The sequence below is a fragment of the Oncorhynchus nerka genome, linkage group LG27 (genome assembly GCF_034236695.1).
Source record: "Oncorhynchus nerka isolate Pitt River linkage group LG27, Oner_Uvic_2.0, whole genome shotgun sequence".
NCBI lineage: Eukaryota > Metazoa > Chordata > Actinopteri > Salmoniformes > Salmonidae > Oncorhynchus > Oncorhynchus nerka.
In genome coordinates, this window is record NC_088422.1 from 85,042,472 (window position 1) to 85,060,368 (window position 17,897).

Consider the following 17,897-nt stretch of genomic DNA (forward strand, 5'->3'; position numbering starts at 1 on the left):
TTGCACTTTTTGCACCAAAGTACGTTCATCTCTAGGAGACAGAACGCTTCTCCTTCCTGAGCGGTATGACGGCTGCGTGGTCCCATGGTGTTTATACTTGTTTATACTGTTTATACGTACTATTGTTTGTACAGATGAACGTGGTTCCTTCAGGTGTTTGGAAATTGCTCCCAAGGATGAACCAGACTTGTAGATGTCTACAATTTATTTTCTGAAGTCTTGGCTGATTTCTTTAGACTTTCCCATGATGTCAAGCAAAGAGGCACTGAGTTTGAAGGTAGACCTTGAAATACATCCACAGGTACACCTCCAATTGACTCAAATTATGTCAATTAGCCTATCAGCAGCTTCTAAAGCCATGACATCATTTTCTGGAATTCTCCAAGCTGTTTAAAGGCACAGTCGACTTAGTGTATGTAAACTTCTGACCCACTGGAGTTGTGATACATTGAATTATAAGTGAAATAATGTCTGTAAACAATTGTTGGAAAAATTACTTGTGTCATGCACAAAGTAGATGTCCTAACCGACTTGCCATAACTTGTTAACAAGAAATTTGTGGAGTGGTTGAAAAACGAGTTTTAATGACCCCAACCTAAGTGTATGTAAACTTCTGACTTGTGTATAAGTGTATATGTATGTCTGATGCAGTGTGTGATGTGTGTGTGATCTACGTACCCGTGGCAGGGTTGATGCTGGCAGAGATGTGGAAATGACAGAGAGCGTTAGCGTGGTGAGAGATGTGGCGGTGTGTGTGTGATCTACGTACCCGTGGCAGGGTTGATGCTGGCAGAGATGTGGAAATGACAGAGAGCGTTAGCGTGGTGAGAGATGTGGCGGTGTGTGTGTGATCTACGTACCCGTGGCAGGGTTGATGCTGGCAGAGATGTGGAAATGACAGAGAGCGTTAGCGTGGTGAGAGATGTGGCGGTGTGTGTGTGATCTACGTACCCGTGGCAGGGTTGATGCTGGCAGAGATGTGGAAATGACAGAGAGCGTTAGCGTGGTGAGAGATGTGGCGGTGTGTGTGTGTCTCGTGGGTCCCCATCTGAGACGGCAGCAACTCAGTGTGAGACACCAGAGCAGACGACCTCCGACGACCACGACGCAGGTGCTTCAGGTGGCTCATCGACTGGACAATGAGAGGACAATGACAGGGCAGGAGGTGGGACAGATAGAGAAGCATCATGTTATTGATGCCCTTCATACTGTTAGGTTCTAAACAAACAGAGTACAAACTCAAACGAATCACTAGGAAAAAATCTCAAAACAAGTTTACTCCGCCACTGGGTCAAACAGCTGCAAAGACAAAGACTTGTTTACCAAGCACATATATTTATACCCTCCTACTAGGAGGAGTCAACTCCTTGACATCTAGACAGGTAATCCATCTCTGTTGCTAGTCAGGAACTTAATTGGTTCCTCTTATTGTTGTAGTCATTGTGTGTAATAGGACTGTTCCTTGTCACCTCATCTGACCTCGGGTCAAATTCCTCCCTCCTCCACGGCTGTCCTACCTTATCAGTGACTGAAACCAGACTGTTACCCTTTGCCTCCCTCCATAGGATCCATGAGATTTAACAATAACATGTTAGACAGAATGTAAATGTCCTGCCTCCCCCTCTTGTCTCATTCAGTAACTTTCCACACACCTAGTTCTTATCCACCTTCCAGTGACCCCCACATATACATTCATTATACATATACATTCATTATACATATACATTCATTATACACGTAAAGTCATCAATAAGTTCTCGTATGCTAACATGAATAAGTAGATTTCAAGCTAAAATCCAACAATATCAATCTGTTCTACATCTTTGTGCCTTTTTAAAATGACTAACGAATAAAGTGTACATTCAAAATGACAACCACAAAGTTTGTTTGAAGAACACATTTTGTGTGTGTGCATATGTGTGTGTGTGTGTACGAGTTTACAGGTGTGTGTGTGTGTGTGCATGTGTATGTGTGTGTGTGCATGTGTGTGCGTGTGTGCGTGTGTGTGCGTACGAGTTTACGGGTGTGTGTGTGTGTGTGTGCATGTGTGTGTGTGTGCATGTCTGTGTGTGTGTGCATGTGTGTGTGTGTGTGCATGTGTGTGTGTGCATGTACTGTGTTGTCTTTACCTCCAGGGCGTGCTGTATCTTGTCCTTGCCCCCCAGGCCTGGCAGGCTGGAGCTGTATGTGTTCTCAGTGATCTGACCACCCAGGATACTGTCCTCTGGCAGCACCGTCTCAGACCACAACCTACACACACCGTCCTCACACGACGTCAACAACACATTACACACACTACCCCTGGAGAGCAGAGGCAGGGGGAGCAAGAGGGAGAATGAGAGACACACAGAACATCATTTTACATTGACGATTGACAGTTTAGTAAAGCCCAAAATCTTTCCATTAGAATTTACAATCAGCTTGACTTATGTTTTTTCTCCATTTAAAATGTGTGTGTGTGTTTGTGTGTGTGTGTGTGTGTGTGTTCTGACTTGGGCATGTATTTGCTGGTCTTCCTCCAGGACAGGCCGGTGACAGAGCGGGGGTGGGCCAGGTATATAAAGGAGAAGTGGACCTGAGGGCCTTTCTTATCTGGGAGGTCTGGGAGCACCACAGCAGAGCGCCACCCAGTGGTGGGGTACCACACCTTCAACAGACAGTCATCCTGGACAGAGAAACACACAGGTGAGATAGACACACACACGCAATGGTTAGTGCAGTACCAAGCACAATGGCTACACTTGATCCTGAATAAGCTTTCACAAAGTCCAGATGGCACATTACTATGTGTTTATTACTCTACAGGTGTTACAGGAGAATCAACATGAGGAAGTAGAAAACATGTATGACATGATTGGGATATTGACAGTATATGGAAACAAGATAAGGCCTGTAAAATGTTAGCTTTCGAGTGAGTGTACCTTGCCGGCTGTTGCAAAGTATTCCCCATCAGGAGACCACTTGGTGATGTGAACAGACATAGCAGTCCTGGAGAGGGGGAGAGACACAGAGACACAGACACAGACAGAGAGACAGAGACAGAGACAGAGACAGAGACAGAGACAGAGACAGACAGACAGACAGACAGACAGACAGACAGACAGACAGACAGACAGACAGACAGACAGACAGACAGACAGACAGAGAGAGAGAGAGACAGACAGGGAGGGAGAGAGACAGGGAGAGAGAGATAGACAGAGAGAGAGAGAGAGAGAGAGAGAGAGAGAGAGAGAGAGAGAGAGAGAGAGACAGACAGGGAGAGAGAGACAGACAGGGAGAGAGAGATAGACAGAGAGAGAGGGAGAGAGATAGACAGAGAGATAGAGAGCAACAGTTCAGCTGCTTTCACTTCTCTATGGGAAACTCAGTAAAACAGCAAACACCACTCACTTCTTCCACAACATAATGTTTACAGTTTTTACCTCAAAAAGGTGCTTCCCCATTTTACACTTTTTCAATACATGACTTGATTTTAATATTGAACGTTTGTTTATGTACAATTCCATCATTTGATGTTTTATTGATGGTGATGAAAAACGCCGTCTCAGGTGCTGCTCCAGAATCTCTCATAAGTGTTCAATTGTGTTGAGATCTGGTGTCTGAGACGGCCATGATATCTGGTTTACATCGTTTTCATGCTCATCAAACCATTCAGTGACCAAACCATTCAGTGACCAAACCATTCAGTGACCAAACCATTCAGTGACCACTCGTGCTCTGTGGATGGGGGCATTGTCATCCTATGGGTCATAGCCATGGTAGCCAAAATAATGTCCCGCCCAGCATTTTTATACATGACCCTAAGCATGATGGGATGTTAATTGCTTAATTAACTCAGGAACCACACCTGTGTGGAAGCACCTGCTTTCAATTTACTTTGTATCCCTCATTTTCTCAGGTGTTTGTTTTATTTTGACAGTTAGCTGTACATTTGAATGACAATGAGAGTTAAACGGATAAAGACAGTGAACAGTTGTAGATCACGAGGAGAGCACAGAGAACACAAACACCAACCACAGACTAGGAGCTCTGACCGGGTGCTTTCAGTAGACTGACTGACATGTTGGGAAACCCTTTCACACTCACTTCCCCATTCCAGGACAGTCACACACCAACCACAGACTAGGAGCTCTGACCGGGTGCTTTCAGTAGACTGACTGACTGACATGTTGGGAAACCCTTTCACACTCACTTCCCCATTCCAGGACAGTCACACACCAACATGCTGAGTCAGTATCAGCTGCTTATCGCTGTTTATGTGTCAAACATCTCCCTGTTTTAAAAGGTACTCAGTTAAATGACGTTGCCAGGCGCAGTCACTGCAGAAATGTACCCATTATGCTGTTTACGTTCTGCATCTACATCATTTCGCTGAGTCTACCTTTAAAGCTGCAATGTCACTTTTTGGATAAGTCCACTAAATTAACATAGAAATATGAGTTAAAGATATGTCATTCTCATTGAAAGCAAGTCTAAGAAACGGTAGATCTGTTTTATATGCTTCCTGTGCTTAACTTTTACTTTCGGTTCTGTACACCAGCTTCAAGCAGCTGAAAATAGAATATCTTTGGTTATGTAAAATATATTTTACAGCTGTTTAGATGGTACAATGACTCGACACTATACTTGCTTTTTTTTGTCACAAACTGAATTTAGGCAAACTATTAGAATTTTAGCGACCAGGAAATGGCGGAGGGATTTCTGCATTTACCCACTATACTGTTTACTTTCTACATCTAAGTCATGTTGCTGACTACCTTTAAAGAGCTCTAACGGTCTACAGGCCTGATCGGTCTACAGGCCTGATGTGTCTACAGGCCTGATGTGTCCACTATGTCATGTTGCTGACTACCTTTAAAGAGCTCTAACGGTCTCCAGGCCTGATATGTCCACTACGTCATGTTGCTGACTACCTTTAAAGAGCTCTAACGGTCTACAGGCCTGATATGTCAACTACGTCATGTTGCTGACTACCTTTAAAGAGCTCTAACGGTCTACAGGCCTGATGTGTCCACTACGTCATGTTGCTGACTACCTTTAAAGAGCTCTAACGGTCTACAGGCCTGATATGTCCACTACGTCATGTTGCTGACTACCTTTAAAGAGCTCTAACGGTCTACAGGCCTGATGTGTCCACTACGTCATGTTGCTGACTACCTTTAAAAGCTCTAACGGTCTACAGGCCTGATGTGTCCACTACGTCATGTTGCTGACTACCTTTAAAGAGCTCTAACGGTCTACAGGCCTGATATGTCCACTACGTCATGTTGCTGACTACCTTTAAAAGAGCTCTAACGGTCTACAGGCCTGATGTGTCCACTACGTCATGTTGCTGACTACCTTTAAAGAGCTCTAACGGTCTACAGGCCTGATATATCCACTACGTCATGTTGCTGACTACCTTTAAAAGAGCTCTAACGGTCTACAGGCCTGATGTGTCCACTACGTCATGTTGCTGACTACCTTTAAAAAGCTCTAACGGTCTACAGGCCTGATCGGTCTACAGGCCTGATGTGTCTACAGGCCTGATGTGTCCACTATGTCATGTTGCTGACTACCTTTAAAGAGCTCTAACGGTCTCCAGGCCTGATATGTCCACTACGTCATGTTGCTGACTACCTTTAAAGAGCTCTAACGGTCTACAGGCCTGATATGTCAACTACGTCATGTTGCTGACTACCTTTAAAGAGCTCTAACGGTCTACAGGCCTGATGTGTCCACTACGTCATGTTGCTGACTACCTTTAAAGAGCTCTAACGGTCTACAGGCCTGATATGTCCACTACGTCATGTTGCTGACTACCTTTAAAGAGCTCTAACGGTCTACAGGCCTGATGTGTCCACTACGTCATGTTGCTGACTACCTTTAAAAGCTCTAACGGTCTACAGGCCTGATGTGTCCACTACGTCATGTTGCTGACTACCTTTAAAGAGCTCTAACGGTCTACAGGCCTGATATGTCCACTACGTCATGTTGCTGACTACCTTTAAAAGAGCTCTAACGGTCTACAGGCCTGATGTGTCCACTACGTCATGTTGCTGACTACCTTTAAAAAGCTCTAACGGTCTACAGGCCTGATATGTCCACTACGTCATGTTGCTGACTACCTTTAAAAGAGCTCTAACGGTCTACAGGCCTGATATGTCTACAGGCCTGATGTGTCCACTACGTCATGTTGCTGACTACCTTTAAAGAGCTCTAACGGTCTACAGGCCTGATGTGTCCACTACGTCATGTTGCTGACTACCTTTAAAGAACTCTAACGGTCTACAGGCCTGATATGTCTACAGGCCTGATGTGTCCACTACGTCATGTTGCTGACTACCTTTAAAGAGCTCTAACGGTCTACAGGCCTGATGTGTCCACTACGTCATGTTGCTGGCTACCTTTAAAGAGCTCTAACGGTCTACAGGCCTGATGTGTCCACTACGTCATGTTGCTGACTACCTTTAAAGAGCTCTAACGGTCTACAGGCCTGATATGTCTACAGGCCTGATGTGTCCACTACGTCATGTTGCTGACTACCTTTAAAGAGCTCTAACGGTCTACAGGCCTGATGTCTACTAAACACTTGAAAAGCACCACACACAGCTCCTGTCACTCACTTGCACTGCCAAACACACTTCCAGTCGTTGAGGGCAGGGTGAGGTTTGTCATCGGTCACGGGTCCATCCTCCTCCTCTATCAGTGTGTCTGCTGACGGAGGGGCCCACAGCTGCAGGTGCTCTGTAGCTGCCAGAATACGGTTCCCTACAGGACACATACACATGGTTAAACAGCTACATGGTTACCTGTTCCCCACACATTGACTTGGTACCGGTACCCCCTTTATATGGCCTCCTCATTATTATTATTATTTATTTATTTATTTGGACTTTAGTTTATTTAGTAAATATTTTCTTTACTCTTATTTTTCTTTAAACTGCATTGTTGGTTAAGGGCTTGTAAGTAAGAATGTCACAGTGAGGTCTACTACACCTGTTGTATTCTTTAAACTGCATTGTTGGTTAAGGGCTTGTAAGTAAGAATGTCACAGTGAGGTCTACTACACCTGTTGTATTCGCCGCATGTGACAGTTACAAACAGATACTTACTGTACACGCAGACACAGACACACAGCAGTTAGTCAGGAGGCGTTACCTTGTGGGTCCCAGGCCAGGTTATAGGTGATAGCATTTAGGAAGAACTGTCCTGTCTTTCTCCACTGGTAGTTAAGCTGCTGTTAATGGCACAGACAGAAGGAGAGGGGGGATAGAGAGGTGTAGGGAGAGGGACACAGGAGGAGACAATATTCAATGGAAAGAGAGAATGAGGGGAGAGGTGGGAAGAAGAGAGTGAGAGCGGCGAGAGGGAGAGAGGGGCGAGAGAGAGAGAGAGAGAGAGAGAGAGAGAGAGAGAGAGAGAGAGAGAGAGAGGGCGAGAGAGAGAGAGGCGAGAGAGAGAGAGAGGCGAGAGAGAGAGAGAGGCGAGAGAGAGATGAGCCAGAGAGAGAGAGAGGGGCGAGAGAGGCGAGAGAGAGGGGCGAGGGAGAGAGAGAGGCGAGGAGAGATGAGCCAGAGAGAGAGAGGGGCGAGGGAGAGAGAGGGGCGAGAGAGAGAGAGAGGCGAGAGAGAGAGAGAGGCGAGAGAGAGAGAGAGGCGAGAGAGAGGGGCGAGAGAGAGGGGAGAGAGAGAGGGCGAGAGAGAGGGGCGAGAGGAGGGGTGAGAAAGAGGGGGCGAGAGAGAGGGGCGAGAAAGAGGGGCGAGAGAGAGGGGCGAGAGAGAGGGGAGAGAGAGGCGAGAGAGAGAGAGAGAGAGAGGGGCGAGAGAGAGAGAGGGGCGAGAGAGAGAGGGGCGAGAGAGGGAGAGAGAGGCGAGAGAGAGAGAGAGAGAGAGAGGGCGAGAGAGGGAGCGAGAGAGGGGCGAGAGAGAGGGCGAGAGAGAGGCGAGAGAGAGGGGAGAGAGAGAGGGCGAGAGAGAGGGGCGAGAGAGCGAGAGAGGGGAGAGAGAGGGGCGAGAGAGAGGGGCGAGAGATAGGGGCGAGAGAGAGGGGCGAGAGATAGGGGCGAGAGATAGAGAGAGGGGAGAGATAGGGGCGAGAGAGAGGGGCGAGAGAGAGGGGCGAGAGAGAGGGGCGAGAGAGAGGGGCGAGAGAGAGGGGCGAGAGAGAGGGGCGAGAGAGAGGGGCGAGAGAGAGGGGCGAGAAAGAGAGAGAGATAGTTATTCAACACATGCACAGACAGGCAACTATAATAAGCTACATGCTCAGGCAACAGCCACTGTTAATACAGGCATTTACAGCCACACACAACTCATACCTTGAACAGAATATTCAGGGTTGATAGAATCACACAGCAGAACAGTAATGAAGCAGTTAAAACACAGTGGAACTCTCAATGCAGCAATACACACAAGGCATGCTCTCTTTCACACACACGCTAGGCATGCTCTCTTTCACACACACGCTAGGCATGCTCTCTCTCACATACACGCTAGGCATGCTCTCTCTCTCACACACACACACACTAGGCATGCTCTCTCTCACACACACACACACACTAGGCATGCTCTCTCTCACACACACACACACACACACTAGGCATGCTCTCTCTCACACACACACACACACACTAGGCATGCTCTCTCTCACACACACACACACTAGGCATGCTCTCTCTCACACACACACACTAGGCATGCTCTCTCTCTCTCTCACACACACACACTAGGCATGCTCTCTCTCACACACACACACACTAGGCATGCTCTCTCTCACACACACACACACTAGGCATGCTCTCTCTCTCACACACGCTAGGCATGCTCTCTCTCTCTCACACACACACGCTAGGCATGCTCTCTCTCTCTCACACACACACGCTAGGCATGCTCTCTCTCTCTAACACACACACGCTAGGCATGCTCTCTCTCTCTAACACAGACACGCTAGGCATGCTCTCTCTCTCTCTCACACACACACGCTAGGCATGCTCTCTCTCTCACACACACACAAGGCAGTTTATTCAGCATAAAATATCAGTGTCTCTCTGCTTACCTTGTGGCGTTTGTTTGGGTTGGTAGCGAATGGTTCAAAGATACACACTGTGTTCCCATAGGACGCTGCAATCTAAACAGAGTAACGTTAAATATCCCAACATTAATCGGTAGTTTTACACACCAGGGTTAATGGTGCAGTCAAAGGAGAGGAGAGAGGAGAGAGGAGGGAGGAGAGGAGGAGAGGAGGAGGGAGGAGGAGGAGGGGACAGAAGAAGAGAGCAAGAAGAATAGAACAGAACTGCATTTGTCATCACAACATTATTGTAACTGCGTGCGTGCGTGCCTTACCCTGCCCAGTTGGTGGGAGCACTCCACACAGCCCACCTGGATGTTGCCATTTTGAGCCCCAGGGATGATCTGAACACACTCAAAATCACTGGCCAAGATCACTATATCACAGCCTGAACCATAGGCCTGGGAGAGGGGAGACAGACACACAGACAGACAATTCACTATATCACAGCCTGAACCATAGGCCTGGGAGAGGGGAGACAGACACACAGACAGACAATTCACTATATCACAGCCTGAACCATAGGCCTGGGAGAGGGGAGACAGACACACAGACAGACAATTCACTATATCACAGCCTGAACCATAGGCCTGGGAGAGGGGAGACAGACACAGACAGACAATTCACTATATCACAGCCTGAACCATAGGCCTGGGAGAGGGGAGACAGACACAGACAGACAATTCACTATATCACAGCCTGAACCATAGGCCTGGGAGAGGGGAGACAGACACACAGACAGACAATTCACTATATCACAGCCTGAACCATAGGCCTGGGAGAGGGGAGACAGACACACAGACAGACAATTCACTATATCACAGCCTGAACCATAGGCCTGGGAGAGGGGAGACAGACACACAGACAGACAATTCACTATATCACAGCCTGAACTATAGGCCTGCAAGAGGGAAACAGACACACAGACAGACAATTCACTATATCACAGCCTGAACCATAGGCCTGGGAGAGGGGAGACAGACACACAGACAGACAATTCAGTCAATCCAACAAAATGCAAGACAACAGCAGCCTGATGCCACATCTGATTGTGCCATATTACCAATTTGCTGAGACAATTTTTAAAATGTTTTTAATTTAACCTTTATTTAACTAGGCAAGTCAGTTAAGAACAAATTATTATTTCCAAAGACGGCCTACCCCGGCCAAACCTTAAACCGGACTACGCTGGGCCAATTGTGCGCCACCCTATGGGACTCCCAATCACGGCCGGTTGTGATACAGCCTGGAATCGAACCAGGATCTGTAGTGATGCCTCTAGCACTGAGATGCAGTGCCTTAGACCACTGCACCACTCGGGAGCAATGACCAGTAGAGCTGAAAGGACAGCACAAACAGATCTGGGATCAGGCTACATATGCAGTCCACTCCTCCTGATGGGTAAATATACCTACTGAGACTGTCTGGTGAACTGCACTGTAGTCAAACAGATCTGGGATCAGGCTACATATACAGTCCACTCCTCCTGATGGGTAAATATACCTACTGAGACTGTCTGGTGAACTGCACTGTAGTCAAACAGATCTGGGATCAGGCTACATATACAGTCCAATGGGTAAATATACCTACTGAGACTGTCTGGTGAACTGCACTGTAGTCAAACAGATCTGGGATCAGGCTACATATACAGTCCACTCCTCCTGATGGGTAAATATACCTACTGAGACTGTCTGGTGAACTGCACTGTAGTCAAACAGATCTGGGATCAGGCTACATATACAATCCACTCCTCCTGGTAGGTAAATATACCTGCTGAGACTGTCTGGTGAACTGCACTGTAGTCAAACAGATCTGGGATCAGGCTACATATACAGTCCACTCCTCCTGGTAGGTAAATATACCTACTGAGACTGTCTGGTGAACTGCACTGTAGTCAAACAGATCTGGGATCAGGCTACATATACAGTCCACTCCTCCTGGTAGGTAAATATACCTGCTGAGACTGTCTGGTGAACTGCACTGTAGTCAAACAGAGAGACAGAGGCTACAGTACAGCAGCTGTACCTCCATCACATCACTCTCTACACCATGCTAAGAAAAGTGTGTCTCCCCAAATGGCACCCTATTCCCTATATAGTGCACTACTTTTGACCAGGGTCTATAGGGATGCAAGGGAATAGGGTGCCATGTGAGACGCATCCTAAGTCTCCATGTTTAATTCAGGCTAGTGGTTAGGTCATGATGAGTTCTCTTAGAACAGGGCCATGTTTCCAGGTCTACACAGTCTAGTCAGCTGCTGGTTTGGCTTCTGCTTCCATGGAAAGACGCAGCGCTGTTCACGTGAAAAGAGAGGTGTGTTGAGAAAGATTTCAGAGGATGTAAGACGTGAGAGGTGTTTACAACACAGTGACTCTGGAACGAATAGAGGCTGAAGAGAGAGGTTGTAGAGAGAGGAGGGAGAGAGGTAGTAGAGAGAGGAGGGAGAGAGGTTGTAGAGAGAGGGAGGAGAGAGGATGGAGAGAGGAGGAGGAGAGGATGGAGAGAGGAGGAGAGAGGAGGGAGAGAGGTAGTAGAGAGAGGAGGGAGAGAGGTAGTAGAGAGAGGAGGGAGAGAGGTTGTAGAGAGAGGGAGGAGAGAGGTTGTAGAGAGAGGGAGGAGAGAGGAGGGAGAGAGGTAGTAGAGAGAGGAGGGAGAGAGGTAGTAGAGAGAGGAGGGAGAGAGGTTGTAGAGAGAGGGAGGAGAGAGGTTGTAGAGAGAGGGAGGAGAGAGGTTGTAGAGAGAGGGAGGAGAGAGGAGGGAGAGATGTAGTAGAGAGAGGTAGTAGAGAGAGAAGGGAGAGAGGTTGTAGAGAGGAGGGAGAGAGGTAGTAGAGAGAGGAGGGAGAGAGGTAGTAGAGAGGAGGGAGAGAGGTAGTAGAGAGGAGGGAGAGAGGTAGTAGAGAGAGGAGGGAGAGAGGTTGTAGAGAGAGGAGGGAGAGAGGTTGTAGAGAGAGGGAGGAGAGAGGAGGGAGAGAGGTTGTAGAGAGGGAGGAGAGAGGAGGGAGAGAGAGGAGGAGGAGAGAGGTAGTAGAGAGAGGGAGGAGAGAGGATGGAGAGAGGAGGAGAAGAGAGGTTGTAGAGAGAGGGAGGAGAGAGGATGAGAGAGAGGGAGGAGAGAGGATGAGAGAGAGGGAGGAGAGAGGATGGAGAGAGGAAGGAGAGAGGTTGTAGAGAGGTTGTAGAGAGGAGGGAGGAGAGAGGAGGGAGAGAGAAAGGTTGTAGAGAGAGGAGGGAAAGAGAGGGAGGAGAAAGGAGGGAGAGAGGTTGTAGAGAGAGGGAGGAGAGAAAGGCTGAAGAGAGGGAGGAGAGAGGAGGGAGAGAACGAGGAGAGAGGAGGGAAAGAGAGAGAGGCTGAAGAGAGGGAGGAGAGAGGAGGGAGAGAACGAGGTTGTAGAAAAAGGAGGGAAAGAGAGAGGGAGGAGGGAGAATGTATGTGTGAGAAAAAGAAGAGAAGGAGAGTAGAGGGAGAAAGATAAAGACCGGAGAGAGAGAGTGGTTGAGGAGAAAGACGAAGTAAAGGAGAAGAGATAATGTGTGTGTAAGAGAGAGCGGGAGAAAAAAGGAGGGAGAGGGAAGGAGAGAGGAGCAGTCCTAGATGAGGTATTGCTGCAGCGGCTGAACATTACAGCTGGAATTAAAAGCAGTCACCGTCACGCACAGACTAGCACTGCTCTACTCACCTACACACACACACACACACACACTACACACACACACCTACACGAAGAGAGATGAGGTGTGCATGACTGAGAGACAACTCTGTTCTGTACCTGTACAAAGTAACGTTGGTGTGTGTGTGTGTGTGTGTGTGTGTGTGTAGGTGTGTGTGTAGGTGTGTGTGTAGGTGTGTGTGTAGGTGTGTGTGTGTCATCGATCTGCATGAACCTGATACAACAGAAACAACCGCTCAGCTCATCACGTCTGTCCAAGCACCTCTCACCTCACCTCGCCTCTGCCTGTCTGCCTGTCTGCCTGCCTGCCTGCCTGCCTGCCTGCCTGCCTGTCTGTCTGCCTGTCTGTCTGCCTGTCTGTCTGCCTGTCTTTTGACGAGAGCCTTCGAAGGACATTTGGTATGCAGCCTATAGCAGCCTATATTCCCTCACAGCCAGTGTTTAGGTGGTCTAACATAAACCTGTCTCACACATAGCTGAGTGCACTGTCAGACCAGTCAGAGTTGACAACATGACAAGCCCCAGGCATCAGGGACAATGCAGTGGTATGCAGCCTATATTCCCTCACAGCCAGTGTTTAGGTGGTCTAACATAAACCTGTCTCACACATAGCTGAGTGCACTGTCAGACCAGTCAGAGTTGACAACATGACAAGCCCCAGGCATCAGGGACAATGCAGTGGTATGCAGCCTATATTCCCTCACAGCCAGTGTTTAGGTGGTCTAACATAAACCTGCCTCACACATAGCTGAGTGCACTGTCAGACCAGTCAGAGTTGACAACACGACAAGCCCCAGGCATCAGGGACAATGCAGTGGTATGCAGCCTATAGCAGCCTATATTCCCTCACAGCCAGTGTTTAGGTGGTCTAACATAAACCTGTCTCACACATAGCTGAGTGCACTGTCAGACCAGTCAGAGTTGGCAACACGACAAGCCCCAGGCATCAGGGACAATGCAGTGGTATGCAGCCTATAGCAGCCTATATTCCCTCACAGCCAGTGTTTAGGTGGTCTAACATAAACCTGTCTCACACATAGCTGACTGCACTGTCAGACCAGTCAGAGTTGGCAACACGACAAGCCCCAGGCATCAGGGACAATGCAGTGAATGGAAGGAGTATGAATGAGGTCTGTTATATGTAACATGAGAAGAGATGTTGGCTGAAGACTGAACACATTTCATCAGGTTAATATTCATATAATAGAGACAGGAAGACTGAGTTCACAATACCAGCCCACACACACACCACACACACACACACACACACACACACGAGACAAACACAGAGACAAACACCGCGCAAACACACACCACACAGACACAGACAGACAAACACCAAGCAAATACAGACACACAAACACACAGACACACCACGCAAACACAGATACACACACAATTACACACCAAGCAAACACAGATACACACACAATTACACACCACGCAAATACAGATACACACACAATTACACACCATGCAAACACAGATACACACACAATTACACACCATGCAAATACAGACACCACACAAATACACACACACACACAGAAAACACTATACGCAGACACACACAAGCATGCACGGACACACACACACACACACACAGAAAACACTATACGCAGACACACACAAGCATGCACGGACACACACACAAGATACACACAGACCATACACAGCTGTCACCTACAGAACAACCCAGTCAGGTAGGTCCCCTCACGTTTACTACCCGAGTGCCTTTAACATGTTATTGATGTAGGTATGTACCATTGACAGCAGTTGGATTGACCCTCTGTTGGATGTGAAGATGTTAAATGGTGGTTGAATAATGGAGGATCTGTCTGGCTCCATCTTGGAGAGTCACCTAGTTAACCCTGACCAGGGCTCTAGGCTGCCCTTCTTCACAAGCAGCACATGAGCACCTAAGTTGAAAAATGTAGGCGCAGACAAATACATGTAGGAGCACAATGAAAAATATTTGAGACATTAAAGCTAGAATCTTACATTTTCTAGGCGCACTGGTGCTCTTAAATATATATGTCAGGTCGCACAGTAAAATAAAAAGGCGCAGATGTGAGTAAAATGCTTGTACTGTAGAGCCCTGCTGTGTGTGGGGGTGGGTGGGCTCACAGGCATCCCAAATGTCAGTGATTCTTCCCATGACTAACTCAATCATGCCAGCATATCAGTGTACCACTACAGATAGGCTTTACATGAACTAAACCCTCTCCTTTCACACACATTATGGCAGTCTGTGTCCCAAATGGCATCCTATTCCCTTTATAGTACACTACTTTAGACCAGGGACAAAAACTGTAGAAAACAACACTAGAGTAGGTAGGTAGGTAGGTAGGTAGGTAGGTAGGTAGGTAGGTAGGCAGGCAGGTAGGTAGGTAGGTAGGTAGGTAGGTAGGTAGGTAGGTAGGTGGTGTGTAAAATGTGGCGACGGACAACATGACAGGGAAGATTTTGATTTACTGGACCCATATGCACTGGGCGTTCACCCACGGTGCTCACAATGACACTGGGCGCTCACAATGACACTGGGCGTTCACCCACGGTGCTCACAATGACACTGGGTGTTCACTCACGGTGCTCACAATGACACTGGGCGCTCACCCACGGTGCTCACAATGACACTGGGCGCTCACAATGACACTGGGCGTTCACCCACGGTGCTCACAATGACACTGGGCGTTCACCCACGGTGCTCACAATGACACTGGGCGTTCACCCACGGTGCTCACAATGACACTGGGCGTTCACCCACAGTGCTCACAATGACACTGGGCGTTCACCCACGGTGCTCACAATGACACTGGGCGCTCACCCACGGTGCTCACAATGACACTGGGCGCTCACCCACGGTGCTCACAATGACACTGGGCGCTCACAATGACACTGGGCGTTCACCCACGGTGCTCACAATGACACTGGGCGTTCACCCACGGTGCTCACAATGACACTGGGCGCTCACAATGACACGGCGTTCACCCACTGTGCTCACAATGACACTGGGCGTTCACCCACGGTGCTCACAATGACACTGGGCGTTCACCCACTGTGCTCACAATGACACTGGGCGTTCACCCACTGTGCTCACAATGACACTGGGCGTTCACCCACGGTGCTCACAATGACACTGGGCGTTCACCCACGGTGCTCACAATGACACTGGGCGCTCACCCACGGTGCTCACAATGACACTGGGCGTTCACCCACGGTGCTCACAATGACACTGGGCGCTCACCCACGGTGCTCACAATGACACTGGGCGCTCACCCACTGTGCTCACAATGACACTGGGCGCTCACCCACGGTGCTCACAATGACACTGGGCGCTCACCCACGGTGCTCACAATGACACTGGGCGCTCACCCACAGTGCTCACAATGACACTGGGCGTTCACCCACGGTGCTCACAATGACACTGGGCGTTCACCCACAGTGCTCACAATGACACTGGGCGCTCACCCACGGTGCTCACAATGACACTGGGCGCTCACCCACGGTGCTCACAATGACAGGAATCACAGATTATGGTAATTCATGCATCTTATTAATAGAACATGCAACTCACGTAATGAGGCAGCCAATAAAATTTGACAAAATTTGACAAAAAAAACATTTGACAAAATGCAATTTGCGGGAAAACACCATTCTAAACAGAGCACCTGGGAAAACACCATTCTAAACAGAGCACCTGGGAAAACACCATTCCAAACAGAGCACCTGGGAAAACACCATTCTAAACAGAGCACCTGGGAAAACACCATTCTAAACAGAGCACCTGGGAACACACCATTCTAAACAGAGCACCTGGGAAAACACCATTCTAAACAGAGCACCTGGGAAAACACCATTCTAAACAGAGCACCTGGGAAAACACCATTCTATGGGTTGCTAATATGATTACAATTGTGCCTTCGGTTTTAGGACAATGAAAGAAAGTTGATATGAAAACCAATAGAACAGGAGAGAAATGGCATAGTGGTGGGTCCAATAGAACAGGAGAGAAATGGCATAGTGGTGGGTCCAATAGAACAGGAGAGAAATGGCATAGTGGTGGGTCCAATAGGGAAGTAAATGGAAATTTGCAAACATGATATAATTAGTCCTGTCTATACAGAAATAAATCTAATCACTCAAAATACATCCCCAGAAAGTGTGACTTAGCCACAGAGGAATCAAGGATCATTGGCTTATTTTAAAAAATTGCTGTGGATTGTTTCACATCACAAGCTAGTAGGCCCGCAATTTGGGCAGCGCGCTTGGCAACAGGCCCAGCTGATTACTGAGTCTGTCAGTAACACACATCTCAAATAAGTGTGAAGATAATGAGTGGAGTGTTTTATGTTGAGTGGAGTGATTTTGAACCAGCTGCTTATAGTATGTGATGAAACAACCATGGGAATGGAACCTAAGCTAGGGGCTACTTGCTTTGGGACATAGGCTAGCATAACATGGAAAACATGTAACAGTTTGTTGTAGGCACATTCATAAAGACTCTATAACAGCCACATGAGACATTTGCTTTACAAATGCATTGGCCTTACAAAATGGTGCATTTTGATGCCATGTGGTGGAGAGATACAGACGCTGGAATTGGGGGTGTGAGCAGATGGAAACGTGATCACGCTCTCCTAGATGTGTGTAGGCTAGTATCAGATAGACTTCACTGTGAAGCTAGCTGTGTGTAGGATAGTATCAGATAGACTTCACTGTTAGACTAGCTGTGTGTAGGCTAGTATCAGATAGACTTCACTGTTAGACTAGCTGTGTGTAGGATGGTATCAGATAGACTTCACTGTTAAGCTAGCTGTGTGTAGGATAGTATCAGATAGACTTCACTGTTAAGCTAGCTGTGTGTAGGATAGTATCAGATAGACTTCACTGTTAAGCTAGCTGTGTGTAGGCTAGTATCAGGTAGACTTCACTGTTAAGCTAGCTGTGTGTAGGCTAGTATCAGATAGACTTCACTGTTAAGCTAGCTGTGTGTAGGATAGTATCAGATAGACTTCACTGTTAAGCTAGCTGTGTGTAGGCTAGTATCAGATAGACTTCACTGTTAAGCTAGCTGTGTGTAGGCTAGTATCAGATAGACTTCACTGTTAAGCTAGCTGTGTGTAGGATAGTATCAGATAGACTTCACTGTTAAGCTAGCTGTGTGTAGGATAGTATC

At 47.8% G+C, this 17,897-nt stretch overlaps 1 pseudogene; it reads right to left on the reverse strand.

The window, feature by feature from the left end:
• LOC115115938 (dmX-like protein 2) overlaps positions 1-17,897 on the reverse strand; it is a 71,928-nt pseudogene that overhangs the window by 48,932 nt on the left and 5,099 nt on the right.